Here is a 16,313-nt window from a genome sequence, read left to right as displayed (position 1 = left end):
ACAAAATAGATGTTTTAGAGATGTACTCAGAAAGACTCACAGCTGTAATTGCTTCCAAAAATGATTATAACATGTATTGACTCAGGTGGTTGAATACTTATCTAATCAAGAGATTTTTTTTTTACAATTTAAAAAAAGACATAAAACAATGGTGTATATCACTGACAAAAAATGACAAACTTTGTAGCACAACATGTGGAATAAATCAAAGAGTGTGAATACTTTGACGGCACTTTATGTACATTAACTTTTCAATTGACATTCGCAACGTGTGTGAATGTCATGTGATGAGAGGGTACGGGGGCTTGGCAACAGACAGCTAAAATGTACAGTAAATATCCCAGTATAGCCTCTAACCAGTACACATGCTTTTAACCCTTAAGAGTCTAGACTATTAGATGGCAATACTAATACTACTACTAAGCTAACATATGGAATTGTTTTAATATGGTCATAAGATGGACCCTTTAGCTATATGATTTTGAGTTTTAGGACCTCTGTAGGTATCCCCCAAAAATGTGTGATGAAACAGCCCATATAAACGCATTGAATCATACATGGCAAAAGATAGTCCAGAAATTAAATCAAAAGTAAGTGTGGTTTGAGGTGTCTGAAATGCATCAGAGATATACAGGAAAGAATTAGGTACACAAAAAAAGTTACATGTGTAACCCTGGTTCCCCAAAAAACTATTTGAGTCTATTCATTTTTTACCATACTGTGAAGCATTCAACACCATAGTTCCCTCCAAGCTTATCACTAAGCTCAGGACCCTGGGACTGAACACCTCTCTCTGCAACTGGATTCTGAAATTCCTGACGGGCCGCCCCCAGGTGGTAAGGGTAGGCAACACATTCCCCATGATGACCCTCAATACTGGACCCCTCAGGGGTGCGTGTTGAGTCCCCTCCTGTACTCCCTGTTCACCCACGACTGCATGGTGGCGCACGACTCCAACATCATCATGAAGTTTGCTGACGAGCCGATGAGACAGCCATATAGGGAGGACCTCTCCCTCAACGTCAGCAAGACAAAGGAGCTGATTGTGGACCACAGGAACCTGAGTCTGAGCATGATCCCATCCACATCTACGGGGCTGTAGTGGAGCGAGTCGAGAGCCTCAAGTTCCTTGGTGTACACAACACAAAGGAATTATCATGGTCCTCACACCCCAACACAGTCGCGAAGATGGCACGACCACGCTTCTTCCCCCTCAGGAGGCTGAAAAGATTTGGCATGGGCCCTCAGATCCTCAAAAAGTTCTACAGCTGCGCCATTGAGAGCATCTTGACTGGCTGCATCACCGCCTGGTATGGCAACTGCTTGGCATCCGACCACACGGCGCTACAGAATGTAGTGTGTACGGCCCAGCACATCACTGGGGCCGAGCTCCCTGCCATCCACGACCTCTATACTAGGCGGTGTTAGAGGAAGGTCCTAAATAGTTACCTGGACTATCTATTTTGCACTAACTCTTTTAACTCATCACATACACTGCTGTTACCGTTTATAATCTATCCTGTTGCCTAGTGACTTTATCAGTACCTACAGTACAGTGCATTTGGAATGTATTCAGACTGATTTACTTCGTCCACATTGTTACGTTACAGCCTTATTCAAAAATGTATTAAATAGTTTTTCCCCCTCATCAATCTACACACAATACCCATAATGACGAAGCCAAAACAGGTGTATAAAAATTTTAGCAAACGTATCAATAATAAAAAATGGAAATATCACATTTACATAAGTATTCAGACCCTTTACTCAGAACTGTGTTGAAGCACCTTTGGTAGCAATTACAGCCTTGAGCCTTCTTGGGTATGACGCATCAAGATTGGCACACCTGTATTTGGGGATTTCCTCCCATTTTTCTCTGCAGATCCTCTCAAGCTCTGTCAGATATGATGGTGAGCATTGCTGCACAGCTATTTCCAGTTCTCTCCAGAGATGCTTGATTGGGTTCAAGTCCCGGCTCTGGTTGGGCCACTCAAGGACATTTAGAGACATGTCCCGAAGCCACTCCTACATTGTCTTGGCTCTGTGTTTAGGGTCATTGTCCTGTTGAAAGGTGAACCTTCGCCCCCGTCTGAAGTCCTGAGCAGGTTTTCATCAAGGAGCTCTCTGTACTTTTCTCCATTCATCTTTCCTTCGATCCTGACTAGTCTCCTAGTCCCTGCCTCTGAAAAACATCTCCACAGCAAGATGCTGCCACCACCATGCTTCACTGTAAGGATGGTGCCAGGTTTCCTCTAGACGTGACACTTGGCATTCAGGCCAAAGAGTTCAATGTTGGTTTCATCAGAACAGAGAATCTTGTTTCTCATGGTCTGAAAGTCTTTAGGTGCCTTTTGGCAAACTCCAAACGGGCTGTCATGTGCTTTTTACTGAGGAATGGATTCTGTCTGGCCACGCTACCATAAAAGCCTGATTGGTGGAGTGCTGCAGAGATGGTTGTCCTTCTGGAAGGTTCTCCCATCTCCACAGAGGAACTCTGGAGCTCTGTCAGAGTGACTATCGGGTTCCTGGTCACCTCCCTAACGTAGGCCCTTCTCCCCCGATTGCTCAGTTTGGCCAGGCGGCCAGCTTTGGAAAGAGTCTTCGTGGTTCCAAACTTCTTTCATTTAAGAATGATGGAGGCCACTGTGTTCTTGGGGACCTTCAATGCTGCAGAAATGTTTTGGTATCCTTCCCCAGAAATTGGGCACCCGAGCGGCGCAGCGGTCTAAGGCACTGCATCTCAGTGCTTGAGGCGTCACTACAGACACTCTGGTTAGAATCCAGGCTGATTCACAACCAGCTGTGATTGGGAGTCCCATAGGGCAGCACACAATTGTCCCAGCGTTGTCCGGGTTTGGCCGGTACACGCTGTCATTGTAAATAAGAATTTGTTCTTAACTGACTTGCCTAGTTAAATAAAAGGTTACACATACAGTTGAAGTAGGAAGTTTACATACACTTAGGTTGGAGTCATTAAAACTCTTTTCAACCACTCCATAAATGTCTTGTTAACAAACTATAGTTTTGGCAAGTTAGTTAGGACATCTACTTTGTGCACGACACAAGTAATTTTTCCAACAATTGTTTACAGACAGATTATTTCACTGTATCACAATTCCAGTGGGTCAGAAGTTTACATACACTAAGTTTACTGTGCATTTAAAGAGCTTGGAAAATTCCAGAAAATGGTGTCATGGCTTTAGAAGCTTCTGATAGGCTTATTGACATAATTTGAGTCAATTGGGGGTGCACCTGTGGATGTATTTCAAGGCCTACCTTTCAACTCAGTGCCTCTTTGCTTGACATCATGGGAAAATCAAAAATAAATCAGCCAAGACCGCAGAAAACAAAATTGTAGACCTCCACAGGTCTGGTTCATCCTTGGGAGCAATTTCCAAATGCCTGAATGTACCATGTTCATCTGTACAAACAATAGTACGCAAGTATAAACACCATGGGACCACGCAGCCGTCATACCGTTCAGGAAGGAGACACGTTCTGTCTCCTAGAGATGAACGTACTTTGGTGCGAAAAATGCAAATCAATCCCAGGACAACAGCAAAGGACCTTGTGAAGATGCTGGAGGAAACAGGTACAAAAGTATCTATATCCAAAGTCAAACGAGCCCAATACCGACAGAACCTGAAAGGCAGCTCAGCAAGGAAGAAGCCACTGCTCCAAAACCGGCATAAAAAAGCTAGACTACGGTTTGCAACCGCACATGGGGACAAAGATCATACTTTTTGGAGAAATGTCCTCTGGTCTGATGAAACAAAAGTAGACATCGTTATGTTTGGAGGGAAAAGGGGGAGGTTTGCAAGCCGAAGAACACCATCCCAACCATGAAGCACGTGGGTGGCAGCATCATGTTGTGGGTGTGCTTTGCTGCAGGAGGGACTGGTGCACTTCACAAAATAGATGGCATCATGAGGCGGGAATATTATGTGGATATATTGAAGCAGCATCTCGAGAGAAAGCTTGATTGCAAATGGGTCTTCCAAATGGACAATTACCCGAAGCATACTTCCAAAGTTGTGGAAACATGGCTTAAGGACAACAAAGTCAAGGTATTGGAGTGGCCATCACAATGCCCTGACCTCAATCATATAGAAAATGTGTGGGCAGAACTGAAAAAGCGTGTGTGAGCAAGGAGGCCTACAAAACTGACTCAGTTTCATCAGCTCTGTCGGGAGAAATGGGCCCAAATTCACCCAACGTAGTGTGGGAAGCTTGTGGAAGGCTACCCAGAACGTTTGACCCAAGTTAAACAATTCAAAGGCAATGCTACCAAATACTAATTGAGTGTATGTAAACTTCTGACCCACTGGGAATGTGATGAAAGAAATAAAAGCTGAAATAAATCACTCTACTATTATTCTGACATTTCACATTCTTAAAATAAAGTTGTGATCCTAACTGACTTAAGACAGGGATTTTTTACTAGGATTAAATGTCAGGAATTGTGAAAAATTGAGTTTAAATGTATTTGGCTAAAGTGTATGTAAGCTTCCGACTTCAACTGTATGTGCCTCGACACAAACCTGTATTGTAGCTCTACGGACAATTCCTTTGACCTCGTGGCTTGGTTTTTGCTCTGACATGCTCTGTCAACTGTGGGACCTTTTATAGACAGGTGTGTGCCTTTCCAAATCATGTCCAATGAATTGAATTTAGCACAGGTGGAAAAAGTCAAAGGGTCTGAATACTTATGTAAATAAGGTTTTTTGCAAACATTTCTAAAATCTTGTTTCCACTTTGTCATTATGGGCTATTGTGTGTAGATAATTGATGAAATCATTTATACCATTTTAGAAATAGGCTGAAAAGTAACAAAATGTTGAAAAAGTCAAGGGGTCTGAATCTTCCCGATGGCACTGTATCATTGTGTATTTATTCCTCCTGTTATTCTTTTATTTATCTTTTTGTTCTCTCTGCATTGTTGGAAAGGGCCGTAAGTAGTCTACACCTGTTGTTTACGAAGCATGGGAAAAATAATATGTAATTTGATCATTTCCTGGTATGGACGCCATGTTGTTGCCAAAATAAGACATCACTGTTATACGGCCTTATGATGAAGATATCAAGTATCATGTCCCCTCTGTCTATAGGCATGTTTGTTCAGCAAAACCCTCTCTGCAACACAGTAAATATGTTCAGTGCTGAGGACTCAGACCTAGTAAACACACCCAGTCATTCAGGCCCTGCATGGCTCAGGCTGTGTCACATAGTGTAACTCAGTGACTTTAATCCTGACTCTTCTGTAACAATCCCATTAGCAACACCATGGCAACAATCTGTGCTGGTGTCTCCTAAATCCCTGTTTAGTTTGGCCTGCCGCACTTGTTTACATTAGCCTTGTGTTCCTCAGTACAACACACAAGTCAGGGCTACAGGTCAAAATGGACCAAGCAAGGTCTATAGGCCAAGCTAGGTGAGACTAACAGGGGTGTGAGACACACCAGTCTTAAACATCTTGATAAGACAGTGGACCTTTACAGCCAAGGGAGGTGACAGTAAGGCAGGCTTGCACAACAAGGTCTTCAAGTGCATGTTTGTTTACTAACAGTGATGTATTCGTAGATGTCCAGATCCCACTGCTGCCACCAAATGTAAGACAGTGGACTGTATCTTACAGGAAGGCCTGTCAAGTTACAGTACTTCAAGTTAGTATTCGGTATGAGTTCCCTCTCTCAGTTCTCCTTACCTACCTGCTTTGAGTCTCCCCACACCTCACGCACCACACGTTCCCCAGCACATTAACTACCAGGAAGTCTCCCGGGTTTAATATTGCTTTAATTCCCTGGTCTACAATAAAAACACACATTAGGACTATTATTGCATGTCAGGGGCAGCCCAGAGGAATCTCAAAGCGCCAATGTTCCTCCTGCAAGCAGATTGCTGTGTAGCGGTGTGCAGAGAGGATGATGAGGAGGAGTGGAGTGGTTCTGCTCTGGGCTGGCCAATCTCATGGTCAGACGCTCACAGTCAAGTGGGTGCTAAGGGTTCTCACAGCTAAATGGTCACGGTCAGACAGATTGACCGTGGGTGGAGTTGTGTGGTTGAGTGGTCAATTGAGTGTAATGAGATGTGTTGACTGTAAGCGCAACAAGAGTAGAAGTTGCAGTGACACAGCAATTTCTACCTGGCGCATCACAACACACAGATGCTGTAAAAAAAGAAAAAAGAAAAAGTTGTTGTTGTTGCAGTCTTTCAGTTAAAAACATTTCCAGGACATAAGCCTCAACGGTTTTTTCTTCACAGAAGTGCAGCTCCCAATACTGTGGTTGTTGTGGTTGCGTTTCATGGTCAGGAGGTGTTAACCAAGTGAGTTAACGGTCGTGAAGACCACAGGACACGCTGTCTACGACTCAGGGTTAACAGATGCCGTTGGAAGTTAATGAATGAGGGAGAGACATTGACTTTCACTACATTCCTCAACAGCTATTTCAAAGATGTCCGCTTGTTAATTAATGTGTAATAGCTAGCTTTAAAGTGCAAATTACTGAAGTTGGAATAGATGCCCAACATCTCTAAGATAGCTTTCACACATGACAACATTCCAGGTAGGCCTAATGAACATGTATCACTTTTATCCCAGGTATTTTACCTGAGACACTGACGACAGGACGACTGCAATGACTCAGTGCTACAACAGTAAAACCCACTTACAGCTAGTTACCTTCAGCGGAGATACAGAGAGACTTGATATTGTAACAAAGACAGAGGAAGCTTATTCCAGTGTGTTGGTCTCCTCTCCCAGTACAAGCAGTGATAGATTGAGGTGCTTTGTTCCAGACAACCTGAATCAAACACCAATACCCAGCGTCAACGACCTACAGAAGCCAGATGGGATCATTCAATCATAATAACACAGTGAGGTAGAGGAAAAACACTTAGTCCTGTCTTGGCTGTCTCCACTTCCGGCCCTCTGAAATACATCACACAGACACACAGACACACAGACAGACAGACAGACAGACAGACAGACAGACAGACAGACAGACATAGCCCCATTTTGAGATAGAAATACGGAATGACATGTTGAAAGGTGTTGCTGTACTACCATGATCAACTCTCAAATATTGTCATCAAACGACAATGTCTCTGTACTTAATCAAAGAACTGAAATTGGAACATTGAGTTTGCAGTTCAAAGGTTTGTTTGCTTGGAAGCTTTGTTGGTAATGGATAAAAAAAATAGCTTGTTGTGGAATCTGCAATAGTGGAGGAAATTAGTGTAGAATTGCTATGGGGAGCAAAAAACACAAGTAGTCGAATAGTGGAGGTAGTAGAAATTACAGTTATAGAGACACGACTGAATAGAATAGAGCTTGGTGGTGTTCACATTCCATCAGTCTCAAGTGGCTCCATGTAAAATGTGTGATTTAGCCATTATAAACTGTTAGCCACCATAGACCCTTTCCCCTCTATTTTCTAGTGCCTTTACAAGTACACTTTCTCAAGTGTGAATTTAGAGCAGGTCTTGCTGTGTGGTATATAGAGTGTGATACACCCAGCTGTGTTTGTAATAACACTTTTCCTTTCTCCTGCACCAAACGTGAGGGAATATAATGCTGTCTAACAATTCATTTTACATGGAGGGTAACAGTCTCTCTTATCATGCTGGCACAGGACGTCTTACCCATTAATAATAGAGTTTCATCTCTGCTGATTTGGGGGCTTATCGCTCTCTCTTTATTTCCCTCTGTCACTCACTCTTACATTATCTATAGTATTTCTCTCCTTCTTGGCCTTTATCTCCCCTTCTTGGCCTTTATCTCCCTCTCCCCTTCTCTGCTCCATGCATTTATTTGGCTTCGGAGTTTCATCCACACAGTGGGGTATTCTGGGTAAGAAGAATAAATGAGAGGTATCCATCCATGACGACGGTACAGTAGGTATAAATATATAAGCTGGACCTAACTCATCTGACACCTGCGAGGCAGGCACTCAGAGCACTGTGGGGTAGCTGTAGTCTCAGACCCCCTGGGTTTATCCACTGCTGGGCAATACAATGGGATACAGTGGAGGTTAAAAGTCAGATACTTTCACCTTCGAAATCAAAGCAGGGTCAGAGTTCAAAAGCACCATCTGGACCATGGATGGACAAGATGGCCGCCTCGATGTAACACCACACATTCTGGCTTTTAGAAAATCAACAACTATAAGTCGTCTTATTGACTGAGGCTCACTGACTGTACAGCCCATTGACTGCAGAATACACTGGCTGTATTAGTGCCCTTGTAAGCAATCCAGTCCATGTTTGTGCTAATTGTACCAGTTGGCCTCAAGTGGAAACAGGCGAAGTTGGCTGTCACGCTGAGTACCACCTGCTAATGTATCTTGAAGCCTCACGCTTCAGCCAGGAAGAGTATGTCAAGAGCAATGAATGTAGAGAGACAGAACCAGACTAAGAGAACTTGAAGGAAACGTCCAGGTATAAGTCATTTTATACTAGATCACCATTACCTTGAAGTGTTTGACATTTCTATACATAGCAATTTAACCCTTGACGATTACCCAGACCACGCTTGGCTTTTAGTTGCGCTTTCATATACAGTGTCCAAGTTGATGAGACTGACAACTCCGGATGACATTGACAAGTCCTGCAGAGACTGAGGCTGTGCCAATATGAACACCATATCCATAGGGCCATTTCAAAACTGCCTCTACAGCGCTAAGGTAGAAAAAAAGAGAGAAGAAAACTAAATCGTGAGAAAAACACTTGAGAGATGGAGCTCCACACAGTAATGGGATCTAGTTTGTTAGCAAGTATTAAAGTTGAATATGATGCAGCCTGTTCTAAACTAGGTCACATCCACTGGCTGTGTAGATCATTGTTATGGCAGAGGGAGAAAGTATACTACTCTTTACCTTTCCTTTTCCCTTCCTCTCATATCCTCACACACACACACACACACACAGTGTCAGTCATAAGAACAGAAGTTAACATTTTGCCTGTTCTGGGAACGTTTATTTTAAGGTTGCAAGGATGTTCTGAGAACGTTTTCCTCTGATTCCTTGAAAGTTTTATTGTTACTCTGAGAACTGAAATTATAGGTTATTTAGAGGTTTTTTAATAACTTCCTTAAACATTTTACTGGATGTTTCAATAAGACCTTTAATAACACTGCTAGCTTACTGTGTGTGATTTAAAAAAAACTCCAAGCACAGATAGGACACATGGATTTTTTTTTTTTTTTTTAATGAAAGGTTTTCTAAACATTCTCAGAACATGACTTTAAATAGAACCCTGAGGAAACCTGTAAGAAATGTTATCCTGATGTACTGAAATTCCCACAGAAGAACGTTGTTTCTTAACGTTCTATGAACTATTTGAGAACATTCCCAATGTCAAACCAGTTGGAGAATGTTCCTAGAACATGACCAACATGTAAATGAAATGTAACCATGTTCAAACTTTTAGGAAACGTTCTGTTTAAGTAATGAAATACCCAAAAAATAACTTATGTTGTCCAGTTCCTTAAATGTGCTGAGAATGTTCAAAAGCCAAGTAACTATTTTGCACCACTCCCAGAAAGTTGTGGTAGGATGTATGCAAAATAACCATAGGACAACCACTCTCACCAACTCTAACAAACATATGGTTCTCAGAACGTTATGTGCTAGCTAGGACAGTATGTGTAGCAGTTTAAATATTGATTGTTGTCAAGTCACTTTCAAAAAAATATGCCGGATCCCTCCATATTTCATATTTTCAAATATCAACGGATGACAAGCTTCTGAGTCTTCATTATATCGATAACAGTGCCTTGATTAGGCATAATGGGCAGTGCTCTATTTGACATGATACAGGATCATTAACTATCAGCCATTAGACATGGATTAAAAACCATCAATTACTGTGTATAAAACATTAAGAACACCTGCTCATTCCGTGACAGACTGACCAGGTGAATCCAGGTGAAAGTTATGATCCCTTATTGATGTCACTTGTTAAATCCACTTCAATCAGTGTAGATGAAGGGAGGAGACAGGTTAAAGAAGGATTTTTAAGCCTTGAGACAATTGAGACATGGATTGTGTATGTATGCCATTCAACAGGTGAATGGGCAAGACAAAGGATTGAAGTGCCTTTGAACGAGTTATGGTGGTAGGTGCCAGGCCCACTGGTTTGTGTCAAGAACTGCAACGCTGCTGGGTTTTTCACGCTCAACAGTTTCCCGTGTATCAAGAATGGTCCACCACACAAAGGACATCCAGACAACTTGACAACTGTGGGAAGCATTGGAGTCAACATGGGCCACCATCCCTGTGGAATGCTTTCGACACCTTAGAGTCCATGCCCTGGCGAATTGATGCTATTCTGAGGGTAAAAAGGGGGTACAACTCTATATTAGGAAGGTGTTCTTAATGTTTTGTTCAGACTCACTCACTACCAAAGCATATACTCATATTTGTATACATGCCTTAGCCAAGTTTAAACATGTAGGCTAGAGCACTGACATCTCCTTGTCTGGGTCTCCAGTGTCACTATCGATGTGACAGAGCTGAGGAAAGAGAATCCCTGAGCAGGAAGGTTAATCTGAATAAGTAGTGAGGTCTCCTAGACAACCTAAATCAGTGTCACCACTCGCTGAAGTGGTAGGCTTCTACTGTAACTCTGTCTCTGTCAGTCTCTTCTTCATTGACTCATTTCCAGTCTCCACTGTCCTCTTGTCTGTCTATCCTCCCGTTGTCTGTCTGTCTCCGTCCGCCTAGCCTGTCCTCCCGTCTGTCCGTCCGCCTAGCCTGTCCTCCCGTCTGTCCGTCCGCCTAGCCTGTCCTCCCGTCTGTCCGTCCGCCTAGCCTGTCCTCCCGTCTGTCCGTCCGCCTAGCCTGTCCTCCAGTCTGTCCGTCCGCCTAGCCTGTCCTCCCGTCTGTCCGTCCGCCTAGCCTGTCCTCCAGTCTGTCCGTCCGCCTAGCCTGTCCTCCCGTCTGTCCGTCCGCCTAGCCTGTCCGCCCATCTGTCTGTCCGCCTTGCCTGTCCGCCCGTCTGTCTGTTTGCCTAGCCTGTCTGCCTAGCCTGTCCGCTCGTCCGCCTAGCCTGTCTGCCTAGCCTGTACCATGTGGGACTCCAAAGAGAGTTGACACACGGTTGTGTCTCAGCTTATTGTGTATAATACAGTAGCTAGTTACAGAGTTACAATAACAAGTTACAATATGATATTGTATATTGTATATACTGAACAGGTGGTTATAGCCTGTTCAGATACGATCAAATTAAGGCACTGTCAGGGCCTGCCTGGGGCACCTATAGTATTGATAAGGGATGTCTACAAAGACTATTTCTGTAAAAAATCAATAATCTGGTAGAAGGCGAATGCAACTAAGAGTTTAACTGGACCAAGTATGTGCACAAAGACAAATATTGGCTCACAAAGTAAATATTTGTTTACATAGAATTAGAGAAATAGGCTAATTATCCAAAATACAAAACTAGAGAGCCTAAACAAAGTAAACATGGTATTTTAAAGACATCTTCTTGGTTGTATCTGAGTGTAATAATTTGAGTGCCTGGGAGGTAAATGAGAGTAACACAGAGTCTTAAAGTAATAGAGAGTGAGTGGGTGGCAGTGTAGCCCACAAAACAGGATAGATATCGAGTTGATCTTCACTGGCACAGTATAACAAGACTGTGTGTGTGTGTGTGAGTGATACCCTCCTACACAGACCTGTTAAAGACTCCACTCTCATGTATTTTCACAGTTAAACATTGTATCATTACAGGTGGCCCTGGGAAGTATGTAAAATATATGCACATATGACTGTTAGTCGCTTTGAAATAAAGCATCTGCTAAATGGCATTTATTATGTTAGAGAGAGATTCAAATAAAGTTGTGTCAAAGTGGAGAGCACCCATGGCCCTTCTTTAAATCAGCAGTGTCATATCATATTACCCTCGCCCACACTACAGCATGACGCACACACACACACATCTGAATGAGACCCTCTGCACAAAACAAATCAGGAATCAAAGCCTAATTAGGCACCAGATTGCTGCTTAATTTCTCTCTTTTCAACAGAAGCCTGGTAATTAGAAACTACAATAGCATCTAAGCTGCTGTAACAACAGATTTTTTGCATGAAAGGATGTGAAGATTAATTAAGGGGGTGCTGGATGATTGAGAAGGAGGACAGACAGTACAGTGAGCCTTGTGGTTGGCAACTTGTCCAACCATTTGTGAGATGTGTCTATGTTTCTCTGGCATCGTCACTCAAAATGTGTATACACAAGACAGAGGCGTGTGTTTGTGCGTGGATGTGCATACGTCTGTGTTTCCCAAAGCCAAGAAAGTGTTGACAATCTGAAACATCAGCAACTCCAGCTCTCACTTACATCATCCCTGTCAATCATAGTCCCTATCAAACAACATTTCAACACGGATGAATTGAAAGTCTTGAGACAACCTAAGTGAAGAGATAACCCACTGGACGGACACACACACACAGGTTGTATCAATGTTGTTTCCATGTCGTTTCAATGAAATTACATTGAACAAACGTGGAATAGACGTTGAATTGATGTCTGTGCCCAGTGGGAAGACGGGGACCTACATCCTCCCTGTCACCATCATCATTGTCCTGCTGAGGTTTGATTGTGAATGAGTGCTCTGGTGGGTGTGCAGTGTGTCTCTGTTCCAGCTAGAGGCGTCGCTGGGGGGAGGGGTCACCTCAGGAGAGAGACAAGGCCTCCGGGGCTTCGGAAGAACACACACAGAGAGAGAGAGAGAGAGAGCGGCTGTCAACGCGAGCCTTTGAGACCGTCTGACGCAGAACGAAAACAGAGATGTAAGGAGATGGGGGGGCTGGCTAGAGGAGTTTTGAATAATAAGAAAAACACAGAACAGAAACTATATCAAAGAGTTAACAACAAAAAAATGGGGGAAAAATGGCAAGCGGAGTAGTTGGGGGAATAAAGAGGGAGAAAGAAAAGAGAGGCTATTACATAAAAACTAAGGCTCTGGGCCAGTCAAACTCTCCTGATGCCAACTGGTAACGTTATACAAAATCTAGCTGGAAAACGTGATGAAATCAGCTTGTATATGTGTGAAAAGGAAATGGAGCACTTTGTTAGATACAACACCTTATTTTACATTTATATTACTATGCGTTCCCCAGGGTGAAATGAATGTACTCCGTAGTTAAACATTTAGCAATCAATTTGTAATAAATGGCACACACACGCAAAGTTACACATAGCAATAATGACACAATTATGCAATTCTAGAAAGTCATTCAGTGCAAAGAGTATCTCTAATTGAACCGCTATTGATTTTGTGAAAACCAAAAGCAATTTCTTATTGCACAGAATGTGGCAGTGTCATTACTCTACTCAGAGCCTCCGTTTCACTCATTTTGGCATTCTCATTATTAGCATGCACTGAAAGGAGGCCATTACTGCAACACAAAGCACCATCCTCAATCAGCTGTGAAAATCTATTTTGTTTTGTGTACGTGTGTAAGCCCTGCACTACCAAGGGTATTTGAATTAAGAGTAGGATGCATACCCTGCAAAGTTACGAAATACTCATTTCTTCCAAAATAAGTCAGATAGCATCATTTAGACAGAGACATACTTTTGTTTTATATAGTGTATGTAAAAAATGTATGTGGACACCCATTCAAAACAAATATATATATGTATAAATAAAAATAAAATAATAATAATATTTTTTTTAATCGGTGGATTCGGCTCTTTCAGTCACACCTGTTGCTGACAGGTGTATAAAATCGAGCACACAGCCATGCAATCTCCATAGACAAACATTAGCAGTAGAATGGCTTTACTGAAGAGCTCAGTGACTTTCAACGTGGCACCGTCATAGGATGCCACATTTCCAACAAGTCAGTTCATAAAATGTCTGCCCTGCTAGAGCTGCCCCGGTCAACTGGAAGTGCTTTTATTGTGAAGTGGAAATGTCTGCCCTGCTAGAGCTGCCCCGGTCAACTGGAAGTGCTTTTATTGTGAAGTGGAAATGTCTGCCCTGCTAGAGCTGCCCCGGTCAACTGGAAGTGCTTTTATTGTGAAGTGGAAATGTCTGCCCTGCTAGAGCTGCCCCGGTCAACTGGAAGTGCTTTTATTGTGAAGTGGAAATGTCTAAGAGCAACAGCGTCTCAACTGCCAAGGCCACACAACGGGACTGCCGGGTGAACAATGACTGTATGTCAGGAGCTTCATCAAATTGGTTTCCATGGCCGAGCTGCCTAATACACGCCTAAGATCACCATGCGCAATGCCAAGTGTCGGCTGTAGTAGGGTAAAGCTGCCACTGGACTCTGGAGCAGTGGAAACACGTTCTCTGGAGTGATAGATCAGGCGTCACCATCTGGCAGTCCGGCGGATGAATCTGGGTTTGGTGGATTCCAGGAGAACACTACCTGCCCCATTGCATAGTGACAACTGTAAAGTTTGGTGGAGGAGGAATAATGGTGCAAGGCCCCTTAGTTCCAGTGAAGGGAAATCTTAAGGCTACAGCATACAATGACATTCCAGACGATTCTGTGCTTCCAACTTTGTGGCAACAGTTTGGGGAAGGCCATTTCAGGTTTCAGTATGACAATGCCCCTGTGCACAAAGCGAGGTTCACACAGAAATGGTTTGTCGATCGGTGTGGAAGAACTTCACTGGCCTGCACAGAGCCCTGACCTCAACGCCATCTAACACCTTTGGGATGAATTGCAATGCCGACTGCGAGCCAGGCCTAATCGCCCAACATCAGTGCCTGACCTCACTAATGCTTGTGTATGAATGGAAGCAAGTCCCCAAAGCAATATTCCAACATCTAGTGGAAAGCTTTCCCAGAAGAGGGGAGGCTGTTATAGCAGGAAATGGGGGACAAATTCCATATTAATGTCCATGATTTTGGAAGGGGGATGTTCGAAGGGCAGGTGACCATATTATTTTGGTCATGTAGCGTATTTCAATACATGTCTCTGGCATTACGCATGTAGACAGAAACCACAAAGCAGAATAGAGTATTGCACCTTCTCTGTCACTGTCCATTCTCAGACAGCCCTGACCTTTAGAGCTGGGAGTTTAGTAGTACACTGGAACGCTACCTCTGGTGATATAACCAAAGATATCCCTCTGCAGTATCTGTCAACTCCACACTAAGGTCACCTCCAGTAATAACACAGTTCTATCTCATCTCAGCACAGAGTGTGACTCACCTCCAATACTGACATACAGTACTGTCTCCTCTCACCTCCAAATAGGGTTGCAAAGGGTCAGAAACCTTCCGCTAAATTACCAGAATTTTTCCATGGGAAGTTTGGGAATTTTGCTTAAATTCATTTTTAAAAAGTTAGCTTATAACAGTGAACCTTTTTTGTGGGATACACATAAGGCAATTCTAGGTCTTGTGGCATATTTTGTTTAAACTATCCCCAATTCAATGGAATTGCAACCCTCTGCATGCACAGCACATTCTACCATCACCTGTGCAGTGCGCTCTTCTATCGCATGTACAGTTGATTCTCAAGATCTTGCACACTAATGAGATGCTATTGAGCCCACACTACTACACTGTCTGAGCCAAGGACACATGCTTTCTGGTAAGATTTGATTACAGTACTGGGTGGGGTGGATATATTTTATATGACATACATAATTTTTTGTTAACTAGTAAATAGTAGCCTACAGCAAAGTGTTTTTAAATCATGTGGGTTTTAGCTTGCTTGAACCTGCTAACTGAGGAGTGTTAATTCACCTGTTTCCATACATGTTAAAACATTTATCTTACAAAGGAGTTGATTAATCATCAAGTTTCCTCAGCGCACATAACCTCTGACAAAAGTCCCTCTACCTCTATTCGAAGTGAAAATGATGAATCAGACATCTTATCGATAGCAACAGCTCATGTCCTCCTGGAATCAGAAGTTTTTTTGACTCAATGGAGGAACGTAGTCAGATAAATGCTGATGAATGTCTTGCTTGAGCTGTGTATGCAGCTGGTTCACCTCTGGTGCTCACAGGCAATGTGTATTGGAAGAGATTTCTGAATGTTCTTCGCCCAGTATACACCCCTCCAACCAGACATGTTTAATCTACTCATTTGATTTGCTGGATGCAGAGTTCAGAGTTTAAGTGAAGGTCAAGCAAATCATAGAGAAAGCAGACTGTATTGAAATCATCTCTGATGGGTGGTCGAATGTTTGTGGGCAAGGAATAATTAACTACATAATCTCCACCCCACAACCAGTATTCTACAAGAGCACAGACACACCGGTCTCTACGTTGCAGATGAGCTGAAGGCAGTCATCAATGACCTTGGACCACAGAAGGGATTTGCACTGGTGACAGACCATGCT

General features: G+C 43.0%; 1 protein-coding gene across 1 annotated transcript in view; it reads right to left on the bottom strand.

Moving 5' to 3' along the window:
* The window catches only part of LOC109872068 (choline transporter-like protein 5-A), a 54,145-nt gene that overhangs the window by 26,765 nt on the left and 11,067 nt on the right, over positions 1-16,313 (bottom strand). The gene's annotated exons all lie outside the window — the stretch shown is intronic.

The sequence above is a fragment of the Oncorhynchus kisutch genome, linkage group LG27 (assembly GCF_002021735.2).
Source record: "Oncorhynchus kisutch isolate 150728-3 linkage group LG27, Okis_V2, whole genome shotgun sequence".
NCBI lineage: Eukaryota > Metazoa > Chordata > Actinopteri > Salmoniformes > Salmonidae > Oncorhynchus > Oncorhynchus kisutch.
Note: the sequence above shows the minus strand (reverse complement) of the source record. Positions and strands in the feature narration are given on the sequence as shown.